General features: G+C 49.1%; 1 protein-coding gene across 4 annotated transcripts in view; it reads left to right on the forward strand.

Annotated features, from left to right (window-relative positions):
• Pik3r5 (phosphoinositide-3-kinase regulatory subunit 5) overlaps positions 1 to 12386 on the forward strand; it is a 64738-nt gene that overhangs the window by 6662 nt on the left and 45690 nt on the right. The window contains exon 1 of one of the 4 annotated variants that reach the window (XM_076542641.1): positions 9258 to 9330. The exons of the other annotated variants lie outside the window; for them this stretch is intronic. The gene's annotated coding sequence lies outside the window, so the exon portion shown is untranslated. Of the gene's footprint in view, positions 1 to 9257; positions 9331 to 12386 lie in introns of those variants that run through there. 4 annotated transcript variants of the gene reach the window in all.

Raw genomic sequence — 12386 nt, forward strand, 5'->3', positions numbered from 1 at the left:
CTTCTTAAAGGTCCCATCACCCTTTAAGAAAGAGAGACCAAGCCGGGCGTGGTGGCGCACGCCTTTAATCCCAGCACTCGGGAGGCAGAGCCAGGTGGATCTCTGTGAGTTCGAGGCCAGCCTGGGCTACCAAGTAAGCTCCAGGAAAGGCGCAAAGCTACACAGAGAAACCCTGTCTCGAAAAAACCAAAAAAAAAAAAAAAAAAAGAAAGAGAGACCAAGCCTTTAGGGTTTGCATACCTTTGGGGGGGGCATCTACGGTTCAAATTACCCCAGCGCACGGTGCGTCTGCCCCCACCGCTCTGCTTCATTTCTAGTACGCTGCTTTGCGAGGTGAGCTTGGAAGCCCGCTCTTCAGCTCTCGCACCCTGGAGCAACCTGCCGAGCAGGCGGGGTCTGTCCTTTGAACGTTGTGAGAACTCCCCTGCTGCGGTGGTCCTCTGCGGCTGGATCCCCGGCTGGCTTCCCACTCTCCACGCTCTTCTCTCCTCTACTTTTCGGTTCTCTTAGGCGCACACCTATGACCCCCAGCCGCCCAGAGCTGACACCGGAGAGAGCCATCTCTGGTTCTTGACCGTCAGCCACTGAGCCTTCACTTTACACGCCCTTCAGTTTATGCGAAGGTCATTTCCACAGGAAGCCAGGCGGATCCCACTGAGTGCAATTCAGCCCTCCCTGTCACCTCCCTGTCACCTTCATGGGGATGATGATCAATGGCCCATGTTATGCCCAGAGAAAGGTTAACGGGGCGAGGCGGGAGGGGGAAGGTAATGACATGATATAAAATTAGCTTAAAAGCAGAAGATTTTCTCTAAACAGAGATGAGCGAGGTGCCACCCATCTTCAGCGTCCTTTGGGAAAGGTGGACAGGATGGAAATGGGCTCAGTGAGAGGAAATGAAAAGGGAATGGAGTTCAGCTCACTTCAGGGAAGGTCTCGGAGAAAGTCGGAACAGGTCACCTGTTGACAGCGAACACCCCGGTGGTGGAAGCATTCAGAGAAAACGCCGTGATGGCTGGGAGAGTGGGGTGCGAGATAACTCTCCTCTCACTCCTAGCGATGGCGTCTGACCCCCAGTGGGGCCCAAGATTGTTCTGTCTTGGAGTGGTGGTGCTCGCCTCTATAAGAGTTGCCGTGAGTTTGAGACCAGCCTAAGCTATATAGCAAGAACGTTTCAAAAATTGTTTTTCAATTGGTTGTTCTGAAAAACATCATTTAAATGTAAGAAGGTTAGTGGTCTTGAAGGAACAAAGTCCCAAAGCTGGGCGGTTCCCTCAAAAGTCCCACATCTCTGCTTCTCAGTGTGTTCCTCCTGGCTGTTAGAAAAACATCACTGTCCATGGTGATCCTCCGACTGGAGACTAGATCGTGTCACAGCCCAAGCTTGGGGTGTGGACTCTGCTTGGGGTCTTCTGTGTTTTGCTTCCTCTGATGTACTAAGTCCTGCCAAAAGTCATCTGGGCTGAATCCATCCAACTGTCACAGCCGGCCACATGACCTCCATGGTGAGCCAGGTGTGAATGGCCTCTTGAATGTGGGACTTTCAAGCCAATATTTCATAAGCCTTTGAATTTCACATTCATTTCTGTACTGACATCTTAGGAGATTCATTCTGAGAAAACTAGATGCTCAGTGCCTTGGCCAATGACTGTGCTGGGGGATTATAGGGCTGTGGTGTGACAGACACTCAGGCTACTAGAGGGAACAGATGTGATGGTTAATCTCTGTCACAGAGTGTCCTCCTCATCTCTCTGAGCCTGTCACCTCCTGGACCAGTTGACTCTAGATCTGACCTGGAAGTTCCTGGGCTGCTCTCTGGATGCAGCCTTGTGGGAGTTCTGATGGTGCAGCCGAAAGGACCTGCACCTCCCCTCCTGGTGTTCATTACGACAAGACTCCCCGTGACTGTCAGTCACAGTTTGGGCAGTCCTTACTGTTAGTCAAGTCTCAATTGGATGGTTTCGTCTACAGTGATGTTGACTGTATGCTGGCAAATTCCTGTAGCCTCTTTCTTGCCTGTGTCTCCCTTGGGCCTCCCTCCCTCCCTCTCCTTTCCTCCCTCCCTCCTTCCCTTTCTCCCTCCCTCCCTTCTTTCCTCCCTCCCTCCCTTCCTGTATTACCATCTCTTCCAGGCTACAAAGCAAGATTGTCTAAAAAAATCAAAGCAAAACAAAAAAGCACAGAACTTTTTTAAAAAAAGTGTTTGTTATGAAAACCCAACTTAAAATCTACAGGGAACAAACCCTAGAAATGGGCAGTTCCCTCAAAAGCGACTCTAACTTGTGACCCTCCTGGAATTACAAGCATGTGCCGCTGAGTCGCACTTCTTGGAAGTTTCTATGGACATTTGATGCCCTCTGCTGTGGACTGGAGTTTTCCCTTGCCGCTCAGGGCTCTAGTCAGCCAGTCCTCATCGGGCCTTGGTCCTCTCTCTCCCCGGTTATACTTCTCTTTCTCATCCCAGCCGTGGTCTCCACGGGCATCTTGTCTGTTTTCCCTTGGATGCATTGTCTCACTGCGAACACACATCTGGCACCTAGCACACTTCCTCTGCGGACTTCCCCATTTCTGCGCCTTCGGCAGCTCAACTCCAGTTTCTGAAATCTTGGCGTCATCTCCGATGCTGCCCTGCGTCCGTTTCTCTCCTCTCTGCCCCGTCGTGATGATGGCTCCCTCACTCCCTGACTCTTTTATCTCCACAGCCTTTCCTCTGATGTCCACTCGAGTTTTCTTCACTGTGCACCTGTGGAGGGCTTTTGTCACAGGCTCTTCCTTTCTCCATCAGGAGCCACAAAATCTTCATTACTGCAGCCAGAACCCTTTGAGGGCATCCCACTTTGGGGAAATGTCCTTGGTCTTCCCTGGGATACAGTAGAGTCCTACTGTGTTTATTTTAGGAAGTCTTGTCCTCTCAAGCTCGGTCCCCTCCCCAGACCTAATGTGTTCTTGTACCCACCCCCACCTTTCCTGGTAAATAATGTTTTCAGGCACTTTTCCACTCCTGAGTTTCCAGTGCTTTGGCAGGGCTGGCACTTGGCGGTGTTCAATCAGTGGTGGCTGAGGCTATGACTGCCCTGTGAAGCAGCCAGCCCAGGAAGACCTGAGCCTCAGCCATGGAGGCTGATGAGTAGGCTGAACTGCCCATATTTGAACTCTCCCGGTGGGGGAGACGTTCACTGAACTCCCCAGGAGGCCTATTCCTTCCAAGCATCTCACTGCCTTCGTGAGAGTAGCTGACAGGTTCAGACACCTGTGTCTGTGCCTTTCTGGAACAGGACAAGGCAGATGTCCTCTGGGACTGTTTCAGACCCCAGGAGCTCTGACAAACTGCAGGTGCTGGTCCTTCTGGGGACCCTCTTGCACACTTTAGTCCAGTCAGCATCAGCAGAGGGTGGGTGGGGTGGGGGAAGTCCTGGGGAGCCTCTCCCCACCCCCTGACAAGCCCCAGTCTGTGACAGCTTGTGTACAGGCGTCTGGGGAAGTGTCTGTTTGCAACACAGTATTTACATGGCTTAGAGGCTTCCTGTCCCGCCTACCCAGTAGGCTGTGGGGCAACTGGGAACAATGTTTTCAGGAGGAGTGAAACAAGAAATGGTCTGGGGGCATTTCTGGGGGCTTGTTCAGATGTCTCCAGGGGTGCCTGGCCTGCCTGACCTAGAATAGGTCAAGGGAGAGGAAGACCACATGTGTTTAAGTTGAGAAGAAAATACTATAAATAATTAGGATTATTTTACATGCTGCCCTTTATAACTTGCAAAACCACAAAGTGCTTTTCAGAGACACAGCCCTGTAGAGTGATGGGGACCCGTTAGGATGACACCAGGAACAAGCTTCCCTCTCTGACTCCAAGAGGAGACCAGGGACCAGTGTGAGGGAGGACAAGATTCTTATTTTCCTTTGCTTTCTTATTTTCTCTGTCTTCCTCCCCAACCTGCTCTCTCTTCCCTCCCTCCCTCCCTCCCTCCCTCCCTCCCTCCCTCCCTTCCTTCTTTCTGTGTGTAGTGCTTGCATGTGTACATGTTTGTATGTGTGCACACAGGCGTCTGGGGTATGTGTATGTCCACATACTTGTGGAATCCAGTGGTCATTGTCCAATGTCTTCCTCTGTTTTTTTTTCCACATTATTTCTTTTCAGGACAGGATCTCACACTGAACCTGGACCTCACCAGTCCAGCAAGATGAGCTGGCCAGTGAGCTCCAGGCATCCTCCTGTCCCCGCACACACACCCCACTCTCCACACTGGGATTGCAGCCTTTTTACATGGGTCCTGGGAATCCAAACTGAGGTCATCATGTGTGTACAACACTTCATGGACTAAGCTGTCTGCATAGTGCCCACTTCGTTTTTCTGAAGGGGAGCTGTGCTTTGGAGAGGAAGGAGGCCTCTCTCTGGGAAGGAGTGGTCCATGGTAAAACCCCCAGGAGACCGAACTCCCATTTCTGGTTTGTGGTTTACCTAGATGGAGGGTGCAGCCTCTTCTGTGCATACATGCTTATATGGCCTGAGGAGCCATGTGGTAGGGTCTTCCTGCCTCCTCATGGAGCACGACAAATTCTGGGACTCCCAACCGTTTGCTTGGACCCAGTGCTATGTCAACTACAAGAACATGAGCTTGTGTCCAGAGCCCCTTATTGTCCCCAGCCCCCGATGCAAGACTCTGGAAAGATCTTGGAAGGTTCTTTAGGTCTTCTTAGCCAAGGGGATAGGAATGCCCTCCACATTTCTCTGTAGTGAGAGGCCCGCCCAAGAGCTCAATTTTCAAGATACAAGGCCGGTTTTTAAGGTGCATTATTTCTCTGAACTCACCAGAGGAAGGGTGGAATATATGAGCCACCCAGCTTAAGGGCTGTGGTGTGAAAGCCCATGACAGTGACATGCTGGACTGTGGGTTATGCTGTGAGAATATTGGTTTGTGTAAGAACATTGGCTATGAACGGTAAAGGAAAACAAACAGTGATAAGGGTGTGACCCTTTAAAGGATTTGCTAATAAAAATACCCACTCACTGGCTGTGGTGACACATACTTGTGAACCCGGTACTTGGGATTCTGAGGCAGGGGAATTACCATGAGTTTTAGATGTATCAAAAAACAACCTCCTACTTGAGAAAGACAGAAGCTGCTCTGAGGGCATGGAGGAAAATGAAAAGCAGGGTTGAATCAGCCTGCAGGTGTCAAGAAAACACAGTTCTGAACCTGTGGGGCTCAGCTCAGGCCCAAATTATGTGACAACTCCAACTCTTTGGAGTTGTGTGAAAAGTTTGTTCCAGAAGGTGCTTGAGCCAGACGCACAAGATAGTGGGGATGTGGGGGAGGTGACAGACACAGCCCTCTGTGGTCCCACAGGACCATGCAGTGAGGCAACAAATAAGGCACCTCCTAGGTGTCACCGATTGCCATTCCTTCCTTTGCGTCCCACTTTGGCCTAAAGCTCTGAGCTGCCCTCTGAGATGGATGCAGCTGCCCGAGCATGCCTTTTGTACACTAAGGCTAAATTCTACGGTCCGCAGGCTCCTCTGAGGGGATGCTAAAGGACTCGGAGCTAGGGTCACCACTCAATGATGGCCACACTCCCACCTTGGGTCTAGAGCTCAGCCTCTTCAGAGAATGTCATCCATTCCTTTCTCTCTCACCCGTCTTTTCATACATAGGGATTGCTTGCTCTGGGCTGGAGCGCTCCTAAGATTAGCTCAGAAACACCCAAGTGTTTGCTGTCTTGGAGGGAGGAAAAGTAGTCGTGAAATGTTATTTATTCCCATGGTAACCTTGACGGTCAGTGGCAGATGGTCCCTAATCTGTTACGGAAACAGGAACTCTTCCACAGAGAATTACTTCAGTGTACTGCCTGGCCAACTCTGTATGTGCCTAAGAATGCTTGACCTGAAAATCCCTCAGTCCCTGTCACTATGGCCTCTAGAACAGGTCACACACAGGCAGTGACCCATCTAGAAAGTTGAAGCCACCTCTCTGGAGGTCTTTTATGAGGTGTCCTCCTACAATGGAATCTTGGATACGCAGTATGGTCTTCATTTTAAGGCCATGCCATCCATCCTACTCTACAGATTTGGGGAAAATCCATTGTTTGTATCAAAATGACACAGTAAGAAATAAACAAAAACGCTCCGTTTTCTGACTCAGCCTGGACGCGTCAGCACACTGGTTGGTCTGTTGTATTGGAAGAGAACCAGACTGCCAGTGCCTTAAACAAACAAGTTTGATTCCCGCTCATATAACGGCGGCAGAGTACAAGTGAGCCAGATGCTAAGGACAGCCTTGCAGGCCAGGAACCAAGGTTCCTTCTGTCTTGTGCCTCTCTCTCTCTCCTCTGCATGTGGCTTTCTTTCATCGTGGTCTAAGATGCTGTTTTAGTGGCTGCCATGACATCTGTCTGGCCATTGAGAGGAGGGCAGGGAAGGGGAGGATGTGACTCCTTTGATAGCATGCTTTGGAAATCACACTCCAATGACCGCACAAGAGCACAGGGAAATGGAACCTAGAGTTTCTAAAAGTTATTATTATAGGAGAAAAGAGCAGATATGGAAGGGCAAGTCAGAATCTCAGCCGGATTTGAAATCTGCTCATTTGAGTGAATCCCCACAGACATAAACTTCATTGCTTCGGCCATGGAACACACATGCCTTGAAAGCCCCATTGAAAACTGTCAATAAAACAATGGCACGTGTGTCAATATATATAGAGAGAGCTCATTGAGTAAGGCACTTGCTGCATAAGCATGAGAAATTAAGTTTAAATCCCAGAATCTGTGAAACCCCAGGCACATCTGTAATCCCAACACAACTACTGGGAGGTGAAACCCAGAAGCTCAGGGGCTAGCCTGGTGTATTCAGCAGTTGTCGTGAAGAAGCCCCGTCTCAAATGAGGACCAAACCTGAGGTTACCCCATGACCTCCCCACATGTGCCGTGGCTTGTTCATGTGTACACTTACACACAAACATGCTCACTTACGTCCACAATACATCATACACACATCAAAAATGACACGTTGTACCAAAAGATAGAATCATCTCAAGTGTCCATTGGTAGACAAATGTATACATTATATATGTACAATGGAATATTCTTCAACCTTAAGAAGGAGTGCAGTTCTAACACCTATTATAACATAGATGAGTCTTGAATTCATAATGCTAAGTGAAAGCCAAACACGGAAGGACAAATACTGTTTGCTTCCATCTATGTGAGCTTTCCATAGCTGTCAAAGTCAGAGGGATGGAAAGGAGACAGCCCAGAGGGAGGGAAACAGAGTTAATGGGTAGCATGTATGGTATCACGGTGCAGGATGATGAAAATGTGTAGGGGCTGGAGAGGAGGGATGGCGGCACATGCTATGAAAACACTTTATGCCATTGTATGTGCAGAACAATGATGTTTCATGTTTTGTATATCTTAGCACATTTTAAAAAGATGGCACTCCACACAGGTCCAGCAGCAGAGGTCTCTGGTGTCTTATGATTGACGTCCCTGTAGATAAAGATGTTCAACCCTTCTGGGTGAGTTTCCCAAGTCAGCCAAGGAGCTACCATAAGGATCATGTTTGTTTATAGTATCATGGGATTGTTACAAGACTTGCTACAATTCAGGAGCCTTGTTTTTGTAGCACTTTGCTTTGTTACCTGTTTTAAATCAACAAATCGCTTCTAGCCCCTGGAGTTCCAGGATCCCCATCTAAGCATTCCAGCACTGCCTCTTAATGGTACATTCCTGGGGGCTGGTGGATTCCCAGGATTCTACCTTTCCCCTCTGCCCACCTTTGATCTCGCTTTCTCTTATACATCTGTCGTTTTCTCCAGTTTTGCCGACGCTCAGCAGTGGTTCCTTTGCTTTATTTGTCCGAGATGAATTTATCCACACTTCCAACCCAAAGCTGAACATAAGCAGCAGGTCCTAGGGTCGGCTCAGGGGTAGAGTGCTTGCCTAGCATGTGAAGGGTCCTGGATTTCATCCCCACCACTTCAGATCCCTTTTTATCAGACCCTCTCCCTCAGTCTATCTCCACCCTGTGGCTCCTACGAACTTCTGATCCCTAGTCAGTGGAGTGTGTCATTCACCAGGTCAGACTTCAGCAATGGCTCCACTTGGCCCTTACATCAGCCCTTCTGTTCTTAATCTGTCATCAGAGACCATCCACAGCCTACCATCCCGGCCCAGACACTTCATCTAAAGTGTCCATGCCGTGCTTTAGCCTTTAGGCCAGTGGTCCTCAACCTTCCTAAGGCTGCGACCCTTTAATACAGTTCCTCAATCATGAAAGTATTTCCATTGTAATTTTGCTTGGAGCCACACGAACTCACAGCTGCTGATGGGAATGTAGCCTGGGAGGATGACTTCCACACAGAAGGTTGCAGTGCTACAGATCACCCCGTCCTGGGCTTAGGACACAGCCAGAAAGCACAGGAAAAGGCATCCAAAATGGCCTTCAAACTGGAAACAGCGTCAAATGTTAGGTGTCCCAGTGGGGTTCACTATAGGGGAGAGGCAGGAAGGACTGGGAGGCAGGAGAATGTACACTGGCCAAGATTCTACAGAGGAGGCGCTTCTAGAAAGGATTCCAGAAGGAGGAGCTGTCCTGGGTGGCGAGAATGGATAGCGGAAAGGCAAGGGTGGCAGACTATAATTCCTATAAGGAGCCATTAGCCATGATGCCTTTAAAGCAATGTTCTCAACCCGTGTATCGTAATCCCTTTGGCAAACCTCTATCTCCAAAAATATTTACATTACAATTCATAGCAGTAGCAAAATTACAGTTATGAAGTAATAATGAAATAATTTTATGGTTGGGGGTCACCACAACTGTGTCAAAGGGTGGCAGCATTAGGAACGTTGAGAACCACTGTCATAGACCCTTGATATACATTTCCTATGGGCTTAATAAACCAGTCTTGACCTCCACTGTGTGCTAGGGTAGCCAGTCTCCTTGAGGAAACCGATGGCAATGGAGATCTGACTCTATGCAAGCACCTTCAGCTGCCAGGGGTGGACGTCTCCTGCTTTGGACTTTGAAAACAGGCTGGCAGGGCCTCCGAGGTGTCCCCTACATCCTTCTCAAGCCTGGCTTTTGTAACATGCTCACAACGTAACACGTGCATTCCTATTTGGGGTCCTCACTTCCGTCCGCACGTACACTTTGCCTCCTTTACATTCCCTTACCCCCTCCCCCAGTGACACCACATGCTTGCATGACATGGCTTTGGTTTTCTGTGTTCTTTCCTCTCAAGTGTCAGCCTCTTGGAAATCTGCTTCCTCAAAATCTGTGACTCATTTTCTGCACCTAGCGTCGTCTTCGGTGGAGACCACAGACGCTGCGGTGAGGTAGGTGCTCATGTCCTCACTACAGACGCTGGGGTGAGGTAGGTGCTCATGTCCTCACTACAGACGCTGGGGTGAGGTAGGTGCTCATGTCCTCACCACAGACGCTGGGTGAGGTAGGTGCTCATGTCCTCACTACAGACGCTGGGTGAGGTAGGTGCTCATGTCCTCACTACAGACGCTGGGTGAGGTGCTCATGTCCTCACCGTTTGCCTTTCTCTTCTGCTTTGTAATGCTTGGGCTGTAGTCACAAAGATGGCACTTTCCACGGGTGTCTGTGGGCTTCCAGGAGATGAGAGGAACAGGACACATGAAAGTTTACATTTGGTTTCAAGATTCAGTTTCAGCCCGAGGGGCCTTCTAAGTCCAGTTGAAGTCCTTGCTGTCCCCAGACCATGGCTCTGACTTTATAACCCAGGTGAGAAAAGCGGTGTCTCAACCTTAGTCTCCATCCTCTCTTGTCTTCCTTTGGACTTCTTTGTCATTGTATCCATCCATCCATCCATCCATCCATCCATCCATCCATCCATCCAGTCATCTATTCATTCATACGTCCATCCATACATACATTCAGCAAATGTGCCAGGCATGGTTGTAGGGGGGTTTTGAGGCAGGGTTTCTCTGTGTAACAACCCTGGCTGTCCTGGAACTCATCCTGTAGACCAGACTGGACTCTAACTCACAGAGATCTGCCTGCCTCTGCCTCCAGAGTGCTGGGATTAAAGGGGTGCACCACCACTACGGACATTCTTTTTTTTTTTTTTAAAAAAGAATTTAATTATTTTTGTTTTATGTATATGAGTGTTTACCTGCATGGATGTATGTGTACCATGTGCATGAACTGACCAAAGAGACCAGAAGAGAGCATTAGATCCCCTGTAACTGGAGTTACAGACAGTTGTGTGCCTTCATGTAGATGCTGGGACTGAACCTGGGTCCTTGACAAGAGCAGCTAGTGCTCTTAACCATTGAGCCATCTCTCTGGCCACTCGTGCTTAGATTCTTAAAAAAAAAAACAAAAACAAAAATATTTGTTTATTTCATATGTATGAATTTTGTCTGAATGAATGTCTGTGCATTATATGTGTCCATGGAGGTTAGAAGAGGACGTTAGATCATCTGGAACTGGACTTACAGATGGTTGTGAGCTGCCATGTGGGTGCTGGGAACTGAACCCAGGTCCTCTGCAAAGGCAGTAGGTGCTCTTAATGGTGAAGTCATCACTATTCTAAATAAGGCTGCAAGGAGTGAGAGATGGAAAGCTCAGTGAAAAACTAAAATGTGTCAGGCATGGTAGTGCGTGCCTTTAACCCCAGCACTCTGGAGGCAGAGACAGGCAGATCTCTGTGAGTTTGAGGCCAGCTTGGTCTACAGAGCGAGTTCCAGGACAGCCAGGGCTACATAGTGAGACTCCGTATGAAAACAAACAAATAGAAATGTCTAGTGTGTGGCTTGTTGATGGAGATGTGGAATGAAGAACTGGAGCTGGGACCTGCCAGGAGTCCTCATAGACAGCATGATACAAAGACTAGAAAGAGGAGCAGGGGTGAACCAGCAGGAGTCCAGGAGAAGGGCCTTCAGGCAGAGGGAGCCGCAAGTGCAAAGCTCCGGAGGCAGGGGTATGCCTGGTGTGCCGTTGTGATCGTTCAGGTCCTCAGAAAGCAGTGACATCATCACGCCAGCATCAACGGAGCCCATTGTTTGCAAAGGCCAGTGAATGTATCCGTCGTCTTTGAGTCTGCCACAGCACTGAGCAGAGTTTCTTGTGGTTGCATCTGCTAGATAAGAAAGGGTTTTGCTTGAGTAAGTGAGCATAGAATAGACAATCTTTAAGGGCTCTTCTACCTCTGAATTGCTGCCGTTATCTTAGTTGCCTAGTGCATGGCACCATTTCTTTCTGAGTTTCCTCATAGACTCGATTGAACACATGGCACAGTTGCTTCCAGTCATGTGGCCTGGTCTCTGTCCGTGTTTCTGTCACAGTGCCTAGTGTGTATGTGCCACACATTGTGGCTGGGAAAGAAACTGCCCTCAAATGTAGTGCTGTATGATGTTAGCTACTTTCTTAATTATGGGGGTGTCAGGGGTTTGATCTGGTGTAGTGGGACGGTGAGTGATGTGTTCAGCATTTGGTGCAGCTCCAGCTGGGAAGATAAAAACACCTGGAGAGCAGGACTGTGGAGTGGAGGGCCTACAGATTCTTCTCTATGTGTCTTGGACCTCCTCACATCAAAGGCAAACTCCAGGTGGAGAGAGGCCCTGCCTTGCCATTCATGACCCAGGCTTGGAAGCTACATCAGGCCACTTCCATGGTAACTCACTGACTGTCACAGTCATTGGCATACCTCAGTTTAAGGACAGGGAAGTTAAAATTCACTTCTTCAGGAACTAGAGTCTGCTGAACTAGAGAGACACCATTATGAGCATCTTTGGGTACCACAATCTTATCATATACCTCTGTTTTCTTGTTCTTTTGCCTTTTGTTTGGTTGCTTGTTTATTGTCGTTGTTGTTTTGTTTGAGACAAGGTCTTACTACATAGACAAGACCAGTCTGGAACTTGCTATGCAGCCCTGGCTGGCCTCAAACTCGCCTCCTCCCACCTCAGCTTCCCAAGTGCTGGGTTTACAGCCTGGCACCACCGTGCCCATCTGTACATTTTGTTTTCCTCTGGTGAGTTTTCAGGGAGCTTTCTCTTTCCTCTGCTGCCAACACGAGTGTGTGTCTTCAGCTCTCTCTGAGTCAGTCAGGAAACCTCCTGGTTGAAGGAACATTAGGAGCCAGGGGGAGGCAATAGCTTTGGGGTTGGTGTTCTGTCCCCTAGGAGCAGCATGTAGAACAGGGGTAAGTGTAGACCTGTTGGTTTGTCAGGGTGGATTCCCATGGAGTTGGCACCTGACTAAATGCTGTACCGAGTGGCTGGTTCCCAACAAATCTAATGAGTCCTGGCCCTGCCATCTGAGTGGGCAAGGGCCAGAGCCTGCCTCGGCGGGTGGTACGTGTCCCTCCCCTCCCTTCAAAGTGAGAGAAGGGGGCCAGGTCAGGCCTTTGCTGTGAGAA

The sequence above is a fragment of the Peromyscus maniculatus genome, chromosome 8 (genome assembly GCF_049852395.1).
Source record: "Peromyscus maniculatus bairdii isolate BWxNUB_F1_BW_parent chromosome 8, HU_Pman_BW_mat_3.1, whole genome shotgun sequence".
NCBI lineage: Eukaryota > Metazoa > Chordata > Mammalia > Rodentia > Cricetidae > Peromyscus > Peromyscus maniculatus.